Source organism: Neofelis nebulosa, chromosome 5, assembly GCF_028018385.1.
Source record: "Neofelis nebulosa isolate mNeoNeb1 chromosome 5, mNeoNeb1.pri, whole genome shotgun sequence".
NCBI classification, from domain to species: Eukaryota; Metazoa; Chordata; class Mammalia; order Carnivora; family Felidae; genus Neofelis; species Neofelis nebulosa.
In genome coordinates, this window is record NC_080786.1 from 72,417,217 (window position 1) to 72,437,101 (window position 19,885).

General features: G+C 35.3%; 1 long non-coding RNA gene across 1 annotated transcript in view; it reads right to left on the reverse strand.

The window, feature by feature from the left end:
* Nucleotides 1–10,104: 10,104 nt before the first annotated feature.
* The window catches only part of LOC131512205 (uncharacterized), a 315,375-nt gene continuing 305,594 nt past the window's right edge, over nucleotides 10,105–19,885 (reverse strand). The window contains exons 5-6 of the long non-coding RNA XR_009262021.1: nucleotides 10,528–10,580; nucleotides 10,105–10,253 (exon numbers count right to left, since the gene is read on the reverse strand). This is a non-coding gene — a long non-coding RNA (uncharacterized LOC131512205). The remainder of the gene's footprint in view (nucleotides 10,254–10,527; nucleotides 10,581–19,885) is intronic.

Sequence of the window (19,885 nt, forward strand, 5' to 3'; positions counted from 1 at the left end):
AAAGATAAATATACCTCTATGATTATTTCAGCATTATATACAATAGCTAAATTATAGAAGCAGTCCCACTTCTAGATGAATAAAGAAGAGGTGGTATATACATATAATGGAATATTACTCAACCATAAAAAAGAATGAAATCTTGCCCTTTGCAACAATATGGATGGATCTAGAGGGTATAATGCTAAGTGAAATAAGTCAGTCAGAGAAAGACAAATAACCACATGTTTCACTCTTATGTGGAATTTAAGAAACAAAACTAACAAAGAAAAAAAGAGACAAACCAAAAAACAGACTCTGAACTATAGACAACAAACTGATGGTTACCAAAGGGGAGGTGGGTGGGGGGATGGGTGAAACAGGGGAAGGGAATCAAGAGTACACTTATCATGATGAGCACTGAGTAATGTATAGAATTGTTGAAGCACTATAGTATACACCTGAAACTAATTAACACTATATGTTAACTATACTGGAATTAAAATTAAAAAAATTAAAAGATTAAAATTTTTTTTACTTTTTTGGATAAGTTTGTTTGTTTTTGTCATATAAAGGATCTTACATAGTGATCCTCTGGCCAACTTTGACACTTCTGTTCTTTGCAAAGTCATTACTGGGGTTCTTAGTCATGTACTCACTGGCACATTCACCCACAAAGTCCCTTAAAATTAATAATTTAATGTGATCTTACAGAATTCATTAGAATTTTATAACTTCTAACTGGACTTCCTTTAAAAAGGTGATAAAAGTTTTAAAATTGTAATTCAAAATAAAATTAAAGAACATAGATAGGCAAAAAATTTTATTTCCTTAAAATGAATGTTTATAGTCTCTTCCCCCATTTCCTGAAAAGGTAGTCACTTAACATCAGGGTTAGATACTTTATCCATATCCTTTATCTGTCTGTCTATCTATCTATATCTATCTATCTATCTATCTATCTATCTTCCCCCCCAAATCTAGAATCACATATTATATATTATTTTATAATACAATATTTTACTTCACTATTTATCCTGAATATATTTCCTATCCTATAATATCTTAAGAAATTATGTACTATCTTAGAATATCACTTGCCATAATTGTAAAGAAGTCCAATGTTTGCAAGTATCATAATTTATTGACCTATCTCAATCATTGGACAATTTGGTTGTCTCTAACATAGTGGCTTCATTACCAATAACTTTTTTGATTCGCTCACTCTAGTACTTACTTACTTTTTATATTAGTACATAAATTTTTGAAAATTATTAGAAATAGCCAAATTTTAGTATTCTTCTAATCTTATATAACAATCCACCTTAATTTCGCTCACCCAAAACGATCATCCATAACTCATGTGACAAGGCCTTTGTGGAGTCACCTACTCTCTCAGCACTCCACTCAACTTTCTGCCCACTTGCCAATGCCTCTTTTCTATGCTCCCTTCTGCTCTCATCCTCTGTCCTCCTAAAAACTCTACTCCTACGTATTTGATTAACGGGAAGACATTTAATTAATAATAACTTAATGTTTTCCTTTCTGAGGTTACTTACATTTTAACAGGGATCAGACCCTTGTATTAACAAGAAGAGACTCTACTTGAATAATTATAGGGATCTACCATAAGGCTGGAAAACGCCCTTATAAACAAATCATATAATGTGTTGCTTATTCTTCTTATTTTAAGGTTTTGGGAGTAAATATTAGTTGCTCCCTATTTATTCATCATTAAACTTCAAATATGCTTGACATACCTCAAGTCCTTCATATGGGTCAAGGTGGCAAACTAGAGAGTTTGCAATCTCAGGTAAAGAAGATTACATATTATTGTAATGCTGGGATGTCTAATACAGTGCCAAACATAGAACAGATACATAATAAATATGTGTTGTTTAACTGGTCAATTAATAGTACTTTTGTCTGTGGTCATCTATCTCTAGATTATTAACTTTCCTTACTTTTGCTGTCAATCCCTTCACTTCTGTTATAGATAACATGCAGGAGATGCCCGTGAACTAAGTTAATGGTTCCTTCATGTACAGGAGAAAGCATGGTCTTACAAAATCAGGAAAATTGTACTGAGGCAAAATGAGGGAAAATGAGAAGTGGTGATAGACAGGAAAAACTTCATTTCCATTACATGAAAAAATATGAACAAGGTAAGGGTCTGTCAACAGTCTAATAAGGAGACTACCATTTAAGTGAGCTATTATTATAAATGTAATAATAGAGTAATGTACATAGTAAGATGAAACAAGAATAGCCTGAGCTGAGCCTGAAGAGGTCAGTTAAATCCTCACACGAGAGACACTGCTTGAGCAGGGTTTTGAAGGATAAATAAGAGTTTGCTAGGTATCTGGGAAGACAGAAGAAACACATTGTGCAAAAGGGTGAAAGAATGTATCAAGTTCAATAAACTGCAAATATTATGCTCCTAGAGTACAAAGTGTCAGGCACAGAGTAGCAGAGGATCAGATTAGAGATGTGGCCTGGAATGTCACAGAGATTTTGTTTGCTGTGTTAAGGAGCTGCGGTTCTATTCTCTAGACAAAAGGTTCATCATCCTAGCTGTACATTAGTATTATCTAGGGAGACTTTTTGAAACACAGATGTCAAACCCCCATCTACATGTGTTTGAGGGGGGAACAGAGATGTTAGTTCAACCTTGGATGTGACAAGTTGGGAATATCTGTGGGGCATTAAAGGTGGAGATGAAGAGAGCCCATGAGTGGTTGGATATACGAGTCTAGAACTTGGCAGAAGTCTATGAGCTCTGAATTTCTGTGGGTACAGAGAATGCATGGCATATTAGCTTAAGTATAGGTAATGCTGTACTTGAGCCTCAATATAACAACATATCAGTTCTGTGATCTTGGGAAAGTTACTTCTCTTTGAGCCTCAATTTCCTGATTTGGAAATGAAGATGCTTGGGAACCAAATGATATCATAAGTGAAAGAGTGCTTTGTAAAGTTTTATGTAGCCATATAGTCTTAATATTATCTTTAACAACTTCATATGTATATAATACAGAAGAAAATATCAGACCAGGATCAAGATGGCTGTCTTCAAGTCTCATTTGTCATTCTCTACCCGGGTGATCTTAGGCACCTGACATCACTCCTTACACTTCAACCTTCATAAAGTGAAAGTTGGATAAGATCAGTGGTTTTGAAACTTTGCTCAATGGAGCATTAGCATTTTTCAAAGAGATATATCAGGGGCTCCCAAGAGATGGAAGAGTGGGGCATGAGGAAACTATACAGTCTTAATTTTATCTGGCTTATTATATATTGGACTTTTTGTAAGGTTCTTTAAAAGAAAATATTCTGAAGCTAAAAACAGTACTTCTGAGTTAGATGATACTAAGAAAACTTTCCTTCAGGAACATCTTATGGTTCTACAGTTTCCTAAATGATCAGGCTTCTCCAGATCCTTGCCCTCTCCACAAGGTTGTTTGAAGGAATATTTATGAAAAGCCTCCCAAAGCTATAAGATGATTTTCTAAAGTTGTTTACTGACCATATCCAGAAACCAGGTGATATCACACCCACATCTGTATTCTGCCAAATCACTGAATTTTTTTTATGTTTTATATGGAAATATTATATAGATAAGGGATAGCAAATTTTCATCACACATGCCAACTCTAGTGGCTACTTAGACTGTGATGATCTGGTGTCTCTGTCTGCATTTGGGGTCCCTGGGAAAGAATGCTTGATCAACTATTAATTTCTACCATAAGCATAGAAAGAACACAGGCACATGTATTGATATTTTTTCATTCCTCTCAGAAGAAAGTATTAGTTTCTAGTGTGGCTAGTATAGCTTGATTCCCATACATGCTTTCAACTTTTACTTTTACATAAGAGGTTCTATGCCTGTAGAGAATGCTAATATCACAGATAAGCTCTCTCCTATGGCACTAAGGGAATTCTGTCCAAAAAACCAAAAAAAAAAAAAAAAACAAAAAAAAATTGTGTTAAATAAATGTAAGGGAACTTCCTTGACCTGATAAAGGGCAACATCTGGGTGGTGAAATGTTTACCCCTTAAGTCAGGAAGAAGGTAAGGACATCTGATCTCACCACTTGCATTCAACCAATGTGAAAGCAAGATAAAATTTCTGACAAAGGACTTTTATCCAGAATAATGTAAAAAATTCTTACAACTCAGTACCAAGAAAATAAAAAGCATAATCAAACAATGGGCAAAAGATCGTGATAGGTATTTTATCAAAGATCTAGATGGCAAACAAGCACATGAAAATATGCTCAATATCATTAGTCAGTAGTAAAATACAAATAAAAACTGAAATGACATACCTCTACACATCCAGCAGAATGGCTAAAATAAAAAAGATTGGCTACACAAAATGTTGGTAAAGATGTGGAGCAACTGGAACTTTCATATGCTGCTGTTGGGAACGGTCCAACACCTTGGAAGACAGTTTGGCCATTTCTTAAAAAGTTAAACACATACCTACAAAATGATTCAAATATTTCACCCAGTCCTAGGTATTTACCCAAGAAAAACAAAAGCAAGTCTGACTCAAAGACTTGTATACAAAGACTTGTATATATGCTCATAGCCACTTTATTTTTAACAGCCAAAAACTGTAAATAACCCTAATGTCTACCATCACCACCTGCACACTAGGTAAATGAATAACAAACTGTGGTACATTCCAGAATGGAATATTTTTCAGCAATAAAAGGGTACAATGTTGATATTTGCAAAGACAGATATAGATCTCAAAATAATTTTTTGAGCGAAAGAAGCCAAACAAAATATAGGCAATGTGTAATTATTCATAAGAATTCTAGGAAATGCAAATTAAACTATAATAATCATTATATATATTATATATCATATATTGCTTAGGACAATAGAGGTGGGGTGCAAGGAAGGGCAGCAAGGGAGGGCAGCAGGAAGATATCACAAAAAGACATGATGAATTTTTAGAGGGTGAAGAATATGTAAATTGTTTTAATTGTTGTGAGGGCTTTATTAGTCTATATATATCTATATATATATATAGATATAGATATAGATATATTAGTCTATATATATATATATATAAACTAATAAACATATAATCTTTAAATATATGCAGTTTATTGTATGTCAATTAGGCCTCAACAAGGTTGTAACAAAAATTAATTACCAGTGACCATACTAGAGGTCAGACCATATAGTTTTCTACTTTTATTTCATTTAAAAGAAGTACATGACTTGCTATGGACTTGAGCAGTTACTAACATTCCTGGGATTCAATTTTCTCAATTTTAAGAAAGAGTTGCCTCCTACTATAACAAAGTCTTTTTCATCATCTCTAATCTATGATATTCAAGCCACATTCTAGAATATGGAGGAAGTCCTAAACTCTGATACTTAAATCTTAATGATAAAAGAAAATTTTCTGGGATAAGGTTAGAGTGGCAGCATTACATATTCAACATGCAATCTATGACTTTGGCTTTTGTGCCACCAGCTGCTATGGATTCTTCTAGTGATTTCTCAGTTTGTGAGGCATCTGTGAAAGATTATGTCTCAACCTAGGCTAATTCAGTCTCAGGATGACAAATCAATTGGTAGGAGGATTTGAAGGAAACTAACGTCCTTGGGTCACTTGAGATTTCCCATATGCCTCATTCAGTTAGTATAAATTTATAGTGTCCATGAGATTGACATTGATGTAGGCTGAAAAACCTAAATTCTTTAAAATTCTGTTCCAAAAATCCTTCTCAAATGTTTACAGACAATGCTCTCTGGAATGATAAGAATTGAAAGGAATGTGAATAATTTTACCAATGTTAACTTTTTTTCTCCAAATAATAATTTTAAGCCAAACAAATAAATAATGCTACCATTCATTGAATGCTTACTTGGTTCCAGGCACTGTGCTTAATGTTTTGCATATGTTATATTATTTAATTCTCAAAGCTATTCCAAGATTTTTTTTTAAGTTTATTTATTTTGAGACAGAGAAAGAGAGGGAGAGACTCTGTGGGCAAGGTGAGGAGCAGGGGTGGGGGGCAGAGAGGGAGAGAGAATCCCAAGCTGGCAGTGTGGATCCAGAGGCAGGGCTGGATCCCATGAACCATGAAATCACAACTTGAGCCTAAATCAAGAATTGGACACTTAAATGACTGAGCTACCCAGGTGTCCCAAGATTATTATTTACTTTTTTACAAAACACAACAACAACAAAAACAAAATCTGAGGCATAACACTACTGAGATACATGCCCGATATCACACAGCTAGTGAAGCATCAGGCATGAACTAGTATTGTCACCATGATATTTCCAAACAATGATTTGAACTTGAATCATGGCTTTTGGATTCTGTTCCATTCCATGTCCCAGTGTCAGCACACACACATGGATGACATAAAAAATATGACATAATCAGATGACAAAGAAAAAATCTGGATTGATAGTACCATTTTCTAGAAAAAAATTTTTTATAAAAGTAATTTTTATAGTTCTGGTATTTATCATTTATACATGTATCCCAAATGTCAACAAAATTAACACTGCATTTTTATTAAAAAATTTTAACATATAATTATATTTGAAAGAGGGAGACAGAGCAGGAGAGGGGCAGAAAGAGAGGGAGACACAGAATCTCAAGCAGGCCCCAGGTACTGAGCTGTCAGCACAGAGCCCAAAGTGGGGCTCACACTCATGGACTGCGAGATCATGACCTTAGCTGAAGTCAGACACTTAACCAACTGAGCCACCCAGGCACCCCAACACTTTTTTTAAGATTAACATAAAATTTATTCAACCCTTCTATCACTTCAGGAAGTAGGAAACCTGCACCCTTTCCCCACTACTCTAACTTCAGAGAGATGTTTATTAGCTGGTGTTTTCATGTACACCAGCAGGTCTCATTTTCTATTCTTGCTGAACTCTGAGTGTTACTGTTATCTCATCCCCAGTGATTATTCTGTGTGCTCTGTCTTATACAAAACAGGAAGGGGCAAAGACTTTTCCTTGATTTCTTCAAAATCATGTCAATTATTTGTGTAGATGACTTCTCTGAAATTTTAAGACAACGGAAGAGGCAGTTACAGCACAGTTACATAAAAAACATTTTAAAACTGAATATTAGATAATCCCTTTCTTAAAACTCCTTCAATAGCTCTGCTAGAAGAAATTATGCATCAACTAGCTCTCTTCAGGCTCCAGTCTTCTGCCATATAATTCAGATGCTATCCACTCATATACACTTTTTTAAAAATCTCATTTCATATTTAATATACTAATACCTTGCTAATTTTGAAGTTACTTGTTTGGTGACCTTAACACAAACCAGAAAGTCAGCATAAATGACTCCTGGGAAGCCAAAGTCACCCTCTCAGGCAATTTATTCATAAAAATAAAACTGTATGAGAAGTAGCAGTAATTATCAAAATGATAATAAAAACATTCAAAGAGTTTGCCTTAGTTGGAAAAAAAACCCTCAGAAGGCAAAATTCCTTTAGTAAAAATGCATACTTTCATTAAAAAAAACTGAGCTGTAATAACTGTAAGATTCGGTCCTGGATATGGCATGCTCCCAGATATGATAATACAACAATGGATTAGTTTATCATGTGATGAAAGGTTAGAAAATAGCAGTCATGATAAAAAATATGATGTACATGAAGATAAGCCAAGTCTGCTGCACAGTGTAATAGGAAAAGATAAATAAAAGGAAACTAAGACATTTATGTAGGATAAAAGAAAAAACAAAAAGCATTCCACTATTGGAATATAAGAGCCTTTTTTTAAATAGTAAGGGGCAGTATGAAGTTTTTAATTCAAGTCTTTGAAATTCACTGCTAGTTTTAAATCCAACATTACTAGCTAGAAATCAGCAACTATATGATGTAAAATTTGTTTAAAAGAATCTTGTTGAAAGATTTATATATTTGACCACACATTTTAATAAGTGTAAAGAAGCATTAATTATTGACTGCCTGCTCTGTACGGCAAATCTTCAAGAAGGTACCAATGACCTAGGCTTTAAAGTATGAATAAAGTTTACCAAGTTTAGAGCCATGGGCATTCCAGGAGGAGGAGCACATAAGCAAAGGTACAAATGTGTAAACTTTTATTCCATCAGAAGGACACAAGATCACCATGAATGGGTAGAATATAGCTACTATAATGAAAAGCCAAGGAGTCACTACTCCAGTGAAACAAGTGATAGAACAATTCATTTAAGTTAGGATAAATACTTCTTAGGAGTTCTGATAGAGTAGATAAAAGTTCTGAATTTTCTCTTTTTTTTTTTTTTTTTTTTTTTGAGGGTGCTAGACAGGCTTGGGAAGAGGATTCAACATTGAGGCAAGTTACTAACAAAGACATATACAAACAAGTCTAAACAAATTTACAGGTCAGTCCTGTGATATGACTAATCCTATTGTCTAGTAAAACATCCAGAACACATTTTTCTCTATTTATATTAGTATTTATTATTTCTTTGTTATATGCATATATGTTACCGGTCAAGTAACTCCAAATATCTGGATCATCTAGACTTAGTACACAAGGAAATAAATAATATCCTAGAGTAGACTACTGCCCATTCCAACAAAGAACACATTCACCCTATCCCCTAAATCTCAGGCTCCCTTTCTATTCTCCTTCAATTCAAAGACCTTGTTTAGCCAGACGTTGAAGCTAAAAGTCCAGGGAATTTTACTCCTAGCGACTCACCTTAGTGCTCATCCATCCCCCTTATTTTTAAGTAATATGCTAATGTTTCAATATTGATGTTTTCAAAATAATAGTTTTCTACAAATGATGTAGCCACAAGTACACACAATATTAACAATTCATTATGTTTCATTTAGATCTCATGAGTGCATTACATCAAGTCCTAATAAGACAAGAAATATATTCTGAAAAGTACTGGATTCTACCTTTTGATATTTTAAGAGTGCATTCCTTTCTCTCATGAATTCAAATGCTGTACTTTCTGGGCTTAACCTCTATCTCAAGCTGTCAAGATGATAACCATCTGTATGATTGGTAATTGTTCTTTTTTATTATGTTTGACACACTTTTAATTGTTTCTATTGATTTATTCTTTTTAGCAACTGTATGTGGTGATCAGAATATTTAATACGTGACTTTTCTGCTTTGTCTTCAAGGAGATGGTGTAAGTCATGTTCAAATATGTATTTAAAAAAACCATTATCAAGACAGTATAATGAACTTTTGTACATGAAAAAAGTTTAAAGTTTTAGTAAGTTGGCTCTTGCTCCCATAAAGAAACTTTAACAATAAGATTTAAAGCAGATAGTAATCTAAAAAACACACACATAAATAAAAACAACTGAGCAAGCAATAGGGAAAAATAAAAATTTGATGACCAACAAGTTTCCATAGTAAGCTCAGAAATTTAGAGACCAGTTTGCTGAATTAAACAAAACTTCAAAGGCAATTATGTTTTCTACTTGGATTGTCCCATCCATCACTTTCCTCTCTTCCCCCTCTTTCTTAGTCACAAAAGGAATAGTAGAGGAAATTCTGCAGAGATTCTTACACATTGTGAAAATTGCCCAATTAGCTTTTTAGAAGCTGTAGAATCCCACTCACCATCAGATTGCAATAGGGTTTGGAAGCAGATTTCTACAAATTTTGTCTAATTGCCAATTATGGCAAAATAAACGGGATAATTTTCTTTCCTTCTCAACTATACATCTAAGTCGTTATACCAGAAAAATGTATCCTATACCAGGTTGTCTTCTAGAACCTTTTGTATTTTCCTGAAACCCAATAATATTCTTTTCTCTCCCACCATAACACCCCACTGCTGTGTGACTGTCTCTTTTAATCCCCCCAATACACTGTGCCAATAGGACTTTTCATGGAGGAAATACATGAGCTACTCTTAAACAACCAACTCCCCTACAGATTGACCCTTCTCCTCCGATTTTGCACCCAGATGCCCAAAGCACCCATCTAAGCAGACATATTCTATATCTTCACATGAAAGAGATAAATGAACTCTTTAGAAGGCAACATGAATTTTAAGATTGAAACTGAGAAAGCAAATAAAACTCCTCAATCTTTTTTACAGGACTAAAAAAAATTGTATGTATGCTTACCTGTTGGCAGTCAGCAATGCCTTCTCTCTTTGTGTCAATGAAATTAATCTCAAAGCTTGTGTGAACTGTGTCTGACTCCAGAACACCAACTCCTTCTGCTATTGCTTGACAGCATCACCCTTAAGAGATTCTTTTGGCTTTGTGCTGTGGACATTTATGTCCTGTAAAAATGGTTGAATAGATAGTTTTATTTTGTGAAGTTGGATAAATCTAATGACATTATGTTCTCATAAACGTTGCATGCATGTGAAACTGAAATTGGACATGATTAAGAGGAGTTCTTTCTGCCCATTTACCCTTTGTATCATATACCAGGTGCAGATATGTCAGGATGAGGGAATCTACATTTTAAGTCATTTTGGATGTTTAAGTAAGCCCTGAGTGAACATGAAGGTTGGATGAGTCAACTAGAATTTCAGAATTGGCCGGACTTACTGTGGAGCTAGGACTTGCAGCTGGCAACTGGGCAGTGATTCAGGAGATAGCTACTGCAAAGAGAAAAAAAAAAGTATGAGACTTACATGCCTATAATCAGCTTCTAACTTCTTTAAAAACAACCTTCATCCCTTGTGGTGGTTTCTTCTCTCACTCAAAGAGTTTCTGGATGTTAATTTTAATCTAATTTCACCAGGACACAAATGTGGGGTGAATAAAGGGCAAATCAGATGAGTAGCAGAGGGATTTTATCTGAACCTCAATCATTCACTGGTTCCTCTGGCTGAAAATACCAGAAAAATGAAAGTGACAGAAATAGCTAAAAGCAAATTTAAGAAGGGATGTTGGACTGCTCAAATCTAAAGAGTTATTAGAGGAAGGAGAAACTCAGAAATCAGTAAATGTAGTCTAAGAAGTTGGTAGAAGAAGAGGGGAGGAGAGGGGAGGGAAACATGGAGAGAGGAGAAGGGGAGAGAAACAAGGGGAAAAGGCATGGATTGAATTACTTGATTAGAGTTAGGTCCTCAGTTTAAGCTCAGTTTTGCTGTCATAAAATGACCCCAACATCTCAGTAGCATATAATAACATTTCTTTCTCTTATGCTACATGTCTATCACAGATTAACTGCCAATGGGCAGTTCACTGTCTTCACTTAGGGCTGACTGACAAAGAGGCCTTCATGGAGGTTTCAGAGAGACACAGCATGACAAAATCACAAGATAAAGGCTCAGAAGGACACGTTTCACCTCTGTTCACATTTCATTTGTCAAAGCAAGTCACATGGCCAAATCTGATGTCAATAGGGTGGGAATGTATATTTTGAACAATATATAATTGTCTAACACTATGTAACTAAAAATGTTTTGAACTTCATTAACAAGTAAAGATAAATGTCACTTCCCCCTTCTTGGGTGGTTTTGGTTGGGACATTTTGCAGAATGTCCTACAGTTTAGGTTTTTCTGATGTTTTTCTCACAATGAGACTGGGGTTATGGGTTTTTTGGGAAGGAAGATCACGGAGGAAAAGTGTCATTCTTATCACATGAAGTCTAGGATATATGTTATCAATATGATTCACCATTGTTGGTGTTAACCTTGGGGGGAGTGTTTGTCAGATTTTTCTGCTATAAAGTCCTCTGTTTTTCCTCTTTTCTGCATGCACTCTTTGGATGGAAAAAGAAACCACCAGAAGGGAAACCACTATGCACAGCCCACACTTAAGGAATGGAGGTTTATGTTCCACCTCCTTGAGGGTCTTTCCAACCACTCCACAGGTGAGGATTCTGAGGTTTAAAGAGTTTAAAGAGTTTAAGACCAAGTTAACACAGTTATTAAGTGGTATCAAGATTGAAACCCACATCTTTCTGACTTATAAAACTATTCTTTTTTCAGTACTACACAAAAAGAAGCATAAGAATAGGGAAATGGTTAGAAAAATAGAAGGGATATATCTATGAGTTGTTTCAGTGAAGCATGCTGGAAGGCATGGTGCCTTGATACTAGAGACATTCAGATAACAATTCCTTAACTTGCTACCCACTAGCACTGGGACTAGAGAATTATGTTCCTTGATGTTTATAACACTATCCTACTATTATGCTGACATGGCCTACTAATAATCTGTCTTTCTATAAGTACATCCTGACTCCGTTCCAATCACTAGGCCACTTTTTGAATGGGAAAGAAAGTCCTTGGAGCATTGTATGTGTGTTGGGGGTTGGGGAGAAATAAAAGTGATTTTATCTTTACTTTTTATGGCCAGGGCCAGAAGATACCTTCTAAGCTATCTAAGTTCTAAATAGTTTTTTGTTTCTCTCTTTCTTTTAACAGAGTTACAATGCTAGAGCTTCTTAATAAAAAGAAGGCATGTTTCTGTCACAGAAATAGTTTTTGGACAAATGAAAAACTGAGGCTGAGAAGCAAAGCAATAGGACATCAGGAGTGTGTTAAAAGTCTTGTGAGGGTTTTTTTTCCCCTTTTTACCATAGAGATATAATTTAATGTTGACATTTTAATTTATGTGTCAGGTTCCATACCCAGTTTCTTTTGAAGTATTATCGACAATGCAGTTCCAAGACAGAAACAATCATGCAATAGTACTGAATTGTGTTTTCTTAACTAGGATCAAATCCCTCTTCTTACAAAAAACAAAACAAAAACAAAAACAAAAACTAAGTTACAGAGAATGTATAAAGATAAAACAGAGTTTGGGGACATTCTACACATTTTATATTATGAAAGTCTTTTCTTATCAATTTTTGTAAATAGAATAGAGAGTAGTACTTGGTGTTTGAGTCACATGTGTGTATCATATACTAAATTGTAATCACATGATACCTTTGTACATGATTAGTTTAAATATTCTAATGTGTAGTAATTTCTAGGTAGACTCAGCTCCTGGCTGACAAGAAGGAAGTCAAGTAATTTATCCCTATTTCTTTTCCTTTTAATGTTTATTTATTTTTGAGAGAGAGAAAGAGAGAGATACAGAGTACAAGCGGGGGAGGAGCAGAGAGAGAGAGAGAGAGAGAGAGAGAGAGAGAGAGAGAGAGAGAATCTGAAGCAGGCTCCAGGATCTGAGCCATAAGCACAGAGACTGATGTGGGGCTCAAACTCATGAACCATGAGACCATGACCTGAGCTAAAGTCTAATACTTAACCAACTGAGCCACCCAGGTGCCACTACCTCTATTTCTTATACTATAGAGACATTTATACTTTCATAAATAATTTTTGTCTTCAATTCCCAAGATTATCTGAACTTTCTGAGATTGTTATGTAAATCCTATATGAGAATTGAGCTTTTAGGGCAGGGACTGTTTTATTTATTACTGTGTCGCAGCACTTGGTACATTCTAGAACACTGTATATACTTAATAAATGTTTGTTAAATGAATATTGAATAAATGTTTTCAAGAGTAAAGCACTGTGTAAGTTTAAGATAGTCACAAAATACATAACTACATGTAAAACAAAAGGCTGTGTCTAACGTGTAAGATCATTAATTTCCCTCAGATCAGAATAAAGCTTATTTTTATGAGATTGAAGGGGTGCAGGGTGAGATGCCCCAAAATATGCCACTTTGGCATAAAGACTACTTCAAGTTAAAAGTCATAAATACTCAGCAGATGCAGGAAAAGCTCTCTGCCTCCCCCACAACTGCCTAAATTTACTCTGGAAAGCAGAGCCTGCAACAGGAAGAGAGCTAGTAACAGAGACTCCCCCTTACTTAAGGAACCTATCTGCATAATAGGGCAACCTGTTCTTCTAAACATCTCCTTGCACCTTCTTGCTAATGAGCTTTTTCCCCTTTGTGCCCTCAGACCGTCCCCTCTCCTTAGCTCAGATAAGCTTCCTGTTGCCTCATTGTCTTTGGAATATCTTGTCTGTGTGGATTCCCCATACACATGCTATTAAATTGGGGTTTCTACTATCAGTCTGTCTCAATTCCACTTTCTCAGGCAGGATTGGTGGATTGGCCCTACTTGGCAAGGAGTTCATTCTTGTTCAGTTAGACAGAAGTTGGGACCATGAGGTCATACTGCTATCCCTTGCAGGCTATGAGATGAGGGTGCCATGAAGTAATGGGTACCTGAGATACTGTAATTTATAAGAAAAGTATATATTTGGTCATTCAGATGACCAAAATATATTTTTCATATGTATTTGGTCTTTCTCCATGGTTCCTGACTTATGGCTCCCCAAACTCTTAGAATTTCCTAAGTGTTGAGTGTCATAAAGGTATCTTGTGTCATGTTTATAGGGTGACCTTGGGAAAGCACTTAAGGATAGAGGCTTGTTGCCAGTGAAACCAACCAAGTGATTAGAGAGCTGGAACTTCCGGTCCCGACCCCAGACCTTCTAGGAGAAGGGACAAGCTGGAGATTGAGTTGTCAATGGCCACTGATGTTATCAATCATGGCTATATAATGAAGCCTCCAAAAAACTCAGAAAGCTTCTGGGTTGGTGAACATGTGGAGATTTGGGGGAGAATGCTGCACCTGGAGAGGGCATGGATTCTCCATGCTGTTCCCATGTACGATACCTTGCCCTATGCATCTCTTTCATCTGGCTGTTCCTGAGTTATATACTTTTATAATACATTGGTGATCTAGTAAGTAAAATATTTCTGAGTTCTGTGAGCCACTCTAGCAAATTAATCAAACCTGAGGAGAGGGTAGTGAGAACCTCTGATTTATAGCCAGTCAGTCAGAAGTACAGTAACAATCTGGGCTGGTGACTGGCTTCCTGAAAAGGGGAGAGAGGGCAGTTTTGTAGGACGGAATACTTAAACTGTGGAATCTGATGGTACCTCTGGGTAGATGGTGTCAGAATTGAGTGTAATGGAGTTAAGTTCATGGATACCTTGCAGTGTCTGAGTATTGCCTGTTGAAGGTGTAGGGAACTCCCTTCTCCAAACACTAGACATTTGGATCCCAGAACACCAAAAGAGTACTTCTAGGACATATGAGGTACTGTTCACAATACAATACTAAGAAAAAAAGAGAATTTAAAATGGTACATATGGGACATTACAAATTTAGTATATATATGTATACATATATATGCTAAATACTAAATACTAATATATACACACGCATGAAGTTTGTTGAAAAGTTAAATGAGAAAATGCCGGTAAAGTATGTAGCATAATTTGTGACACACAATAAACTTAATAAATGTTTTGTTATCATATTTAAATACCCAGAAAGAGTGTTAGAGGGAAATTCACCAAGATAGTAATTGTGATTTTTTTCTCAGGAGGTGTAGGTATGGATGAGTTTTATTTTCTTATTTACCCTTCTTACCAGTTTTTTTTAAACAATGAACATGTATTTCTTATATAATCAGAAAACAATGTTATAAACCTACTGATATAAAAAAAGAAATGAATACATAAAGTATAGCAGTTGTCTTTAATTTTATCTTCCAAATACTGGATCATTTTCTTATTTTACAGTTTGAAAAAGTTTTCTAAAATAACTCTTAGAAAAGCTTTGCTAAAATCTTTATGCTAAAATTAGATATTTTAAAATATGACAGAATTAATACATTAATACATATAATGAATCATTATCTTTTTTTCTGTTACTCTCACACTCACTATTGTCCTGAATATTATTTTCTTTTTCCAAGACAACCTACCTTGTTTATCTGACTCCAGAGTATAATTGCAAACTCAGATTCTAAATTAGAAAGGTAGATTAAATGTCATCCATATCAAAATCAGAAATTTTCCAACAAAAAAGTGCAGGCTAAGAAATTTTCCCTTTTGTTGGTAATAAAACTAATAATAAGCAATGGTATCAGATATAAGACCATAGTTTCAGATTTTAGCTTGATACCCTTTCTGTTGCAAACCTCTCCTACTTCCCTGTGTTTTGTTCATCATAAATTTCTAGGTCATTGCCTACTTTGCCAAATTAGATTACTTTTTGAAATTTCTTTTAAAGCATAGGTGATCTCTGTGGCACCAGCGGATTATACAGTTTGATTCTCAGTTTCAAGACTCATTACCGAGCTGGTAACCACAGCATTTTACGTGAGAAAAGGAAATGTCAGCCTATACCATTCAAGTTATACCTACTTACACAAATGTGTTCCTTTTGGGGAAAACAAAACACAATAACAACAAAAATTCCCACATTGCAGCAAATTGCTTTGCTTTCATAAAACTGACACTGTGACTCATAACTCATGTTTCCTCTTGTGCTGGGCCTTCCAGGAAGCTCAGAACTAAATATGAGTTATCAAATCCCTTGTGAGGTACTTTTGGCATTGGTGTTTTTGTAATAACATGGCCTCCCAGCTTCATGCTTTTTTTCCCACCTTCATTTTCCCTTTTCCTTGACCATATCATTTTACTGATATTGTTTCATAAAAAAATTCAAGTATTTTTTTTGGAATAAGGCATTGTATAAATAAACAAGTGAAACAATTTTCATATGCTCTTTTCAATGTACCTGCTGGTATAGATATATACATTTAATAAGTCTTATTACACTTTATGAGTAACAAGTGTATTTTCATGCCTACTCAATGTTCACTGTAGAACAACTCTATATTACTTATGTGAGGTTATGAAATAAAATGAATAATTTTAAGACTTAAAGTTCTTTAGCTGTATAAATTAGCATTGCTGTTGAATCTCCATTCAATTCAATTTTATCCATGTGGCATATCTCTTTCTACAGTTTTTGAAAGATATTTATAATTCAGGGTAGAATATACATGAAGTTATACAAATAAAATAAAGAAGCCTAATAGATATACATACATACACCCTCAAAGATGATTTCAACTTCTCTAGAACAGGAATTATACAATTATATTTATGCAGGTATCTCACATAAAAATTAACAGGGTATCCAGAAAAACTTTTGGTTGGTAGTGGATGCTCAGATTATATCACCTACTGAGTTTTTTTTTTTTTTTTACCCACATGTTCTCCTAATAGAGATTCATTAACAATTGCCATGTTTATTTATGTCAGTAAATCATAGTAGATAAGGTATGTTACATGTCATTTTATTCTAATTATAATTATCTGTATTGTGATATTAAGATATGAGAAAATTATAGCTTTAATTCCAGGTAATGTGTAATTTTATAGCTGTTAGTCTTAAGAAAAGTGATTTTTAAAAAAGATTTATTTATTTTGAGAGAGAGAGGAGTGAAAGCAGGGGAGGGGCAGAGGCACAGAGAGAGAGAGAGAGCAAGGGAGAATCCCAAGCAGGCTCCACACTGTCAGAGCAGAGCCCAACCAGGGGCTTGATCACGCAAACCACGATAACATGACCTGAGCCAAAATCAAGTCAGACGCTTACCTGACTGAGCCACCCAGGTGCCCTGAAAACTAATTGTTTTATACATGTAAATCCACCATTAGCATATTTGTATGCTCAACATAACAAAAAATGTGCCTATGTAATCTGTAGGATATATGACCTCATCCTGTTCTATTCCTTATTAATACTAAACACAGATAACTAAGGAAATAGAGGCTTTCATATCCACCTATTATATATAAAATATTCTATAGTTTCACCATGCTAAAAGTATTTTCACATACATTATTTTGTTGAATCCTCAAAACAGTCCTATAGAGCTATATAAGCAAAATAGTATAGACCTAACTTCAAATGTATGCCAGAGAGATCATGTGACTGATGGCCACATAGTAAAGTGACAATGCTAGGACTGGAAAGCAACTCTCTTCACTCTCAGTCCAGGATGTTTCTTTGCAAACCACTGCAACTTCTAAGCTTCTAAAAATCAATACCACCTTCTCCTCAGACTAATACAGAGCTTCTTATGAAGCTGACCTTATCCTGCTCTATTTTTTGTTAATACTAAACACATATAACTAAGGAAATAGAGACAGGTTTATATATCCACCTATTACTAGAATGTTCCCACACTGCATTTATATTGAGAGAAGACTAGCAACTTTTTAAAATGTTAAGGTTTGGACTTTCTTGGAGTCTTTTCAGACTTGTATATTTAAAACTTGCACAGATATTTTCAGTTTGCATACAGGGAAACTTCAGAAATTTTCCTTTACACATCTAAACACCATCTAATGCAGTAAGTATAGTTTTGTACATGAGTTCAAAGAACACAATTATTTTGAAATAAGGTATATTTAAAGCTAAATAAAAAATATAAAGTGTATTTTTCAGAAAGAAAAAAACTATAATGTTAATAGGTGTTTGAGATTATTTAAATGCCTTTTCATTCTTCCGAATTTTCCAAGTCTAGCATCTCAAATTTACATGTAATCAGAACTCTTGAATTTCTTCCCTGTCTACCACACAAATGAGATATGTGCAGCCTCCCAGGCTTCTACAAATTATTAATTGCTTCTTTATTCTCCTTTTGCTCAGGCCAAAAATCTAAGTCTAATTTCTTGACTCCTCTCCTCAGAGGAGCATACATTAGAGAAAATATATTCTGAATTTGACCACTTCTGATAACCTCTCCTGCCATCCTTAAAATCTTGCCTAAAATCTTACTTGAATAGCCACCTACTTGGCTTCCCTATTTCCACTCTTGCCTACCCCAACTTCCCCCACCTCCCAGCCAATTCTCCACACAGCAGCCAGAATAGTTCTATTAATACATAATTCAGACCATATCATTCTGTTATTCTTCTCCAGTGGCTTCCTTAAGTTTTTCCCTAGGGCTGCATGAGATCTGTCCCTGGCCCACATCTCCCTCTTTCCACCACTACCCTCTTGTACCCACAGGTCACAGTGGCCTCCCTTTTCAACATTTATTAGCCTTTATTCTTGGCACCTACTTCCCCTGGCCTTTACAGAGTCTACTTCCTCAATTCATTCCTCTATGTGCTCAATTTAGACAGGTCCTCCTGACTCTACCCAAGATATTACTTCTTCATCTTTCTGTTCTTGTCTATTTCCTCACCCTGCTTTGTTTTTCTTCATTGCACTATCACTATCTCACTTCTATTGAATGTACATTAATTTATAATCTGCTGTCCCCTCTAGGATGTTAGCGCCACTGAAGACAGCGACAACATCAACCAGTGCTCCATCCCTAATGCTTACTGCAGTTCCTGCTCAATAAATATTTTCTTTCAAGTTATAAAGTAGTACTTTATAATTAGAAAAAAAACCGCATACATACTTTTGCTAAGCATGAACCCAAACTCCAATTATAGACTGAGAACATTCTGCAAAGTGCAGCTTTGACAAAGGAAAAGAATGAGCTGTCAGGAGAATTGAGAGGTTAAATGAAGAAAGTGGAAGCTGAGCTGAGCCTGACCTGAAACAAGGCATTATAGAGGCTAAGCAGAAGAGAAATGATGGAAAAAGGAAAATAAGACTGCAATTAAAAATAGAAAGGTCACTGAGGCCAATTTCTGTGTTACGAGTGACTGAGTTCCAGAGAGAAACAAATTCTATAACTGGCTGTGGAGAGGGGTTTGACACAGGACACAGGCTGCCAAGGTTATTACTCCGTAACAGAGTTCTGTGGACCCTTTAATGATGATGGCAGGCACTCTGTTGAAAGGTTAGCTGCAGAGGACATCTGAGATGGAAAGTGAACAGCAAAGTGCATGACATGATATAGCTTAAATCTAGTAACTGCACAAGCAGAAGACCGAAATGTTCAATGCATAGAGACTGTAAACAGAACAGGCACATGAGATAGGGCCCCAACTGTTTTCAATGATCAGGTTTACTGGAATCTAAAATGAGATTAAATCTAAAATATCCACAAAAAGGGGTGCCTGGGTGGTTCAGTCGGTTAAGCATCCAACTTTGGCTCAGGTCATGATCTCGTGGTTCATGAACTGGAGACCTGCATCAGGCTCTGTGCTGACAGCTCAGAG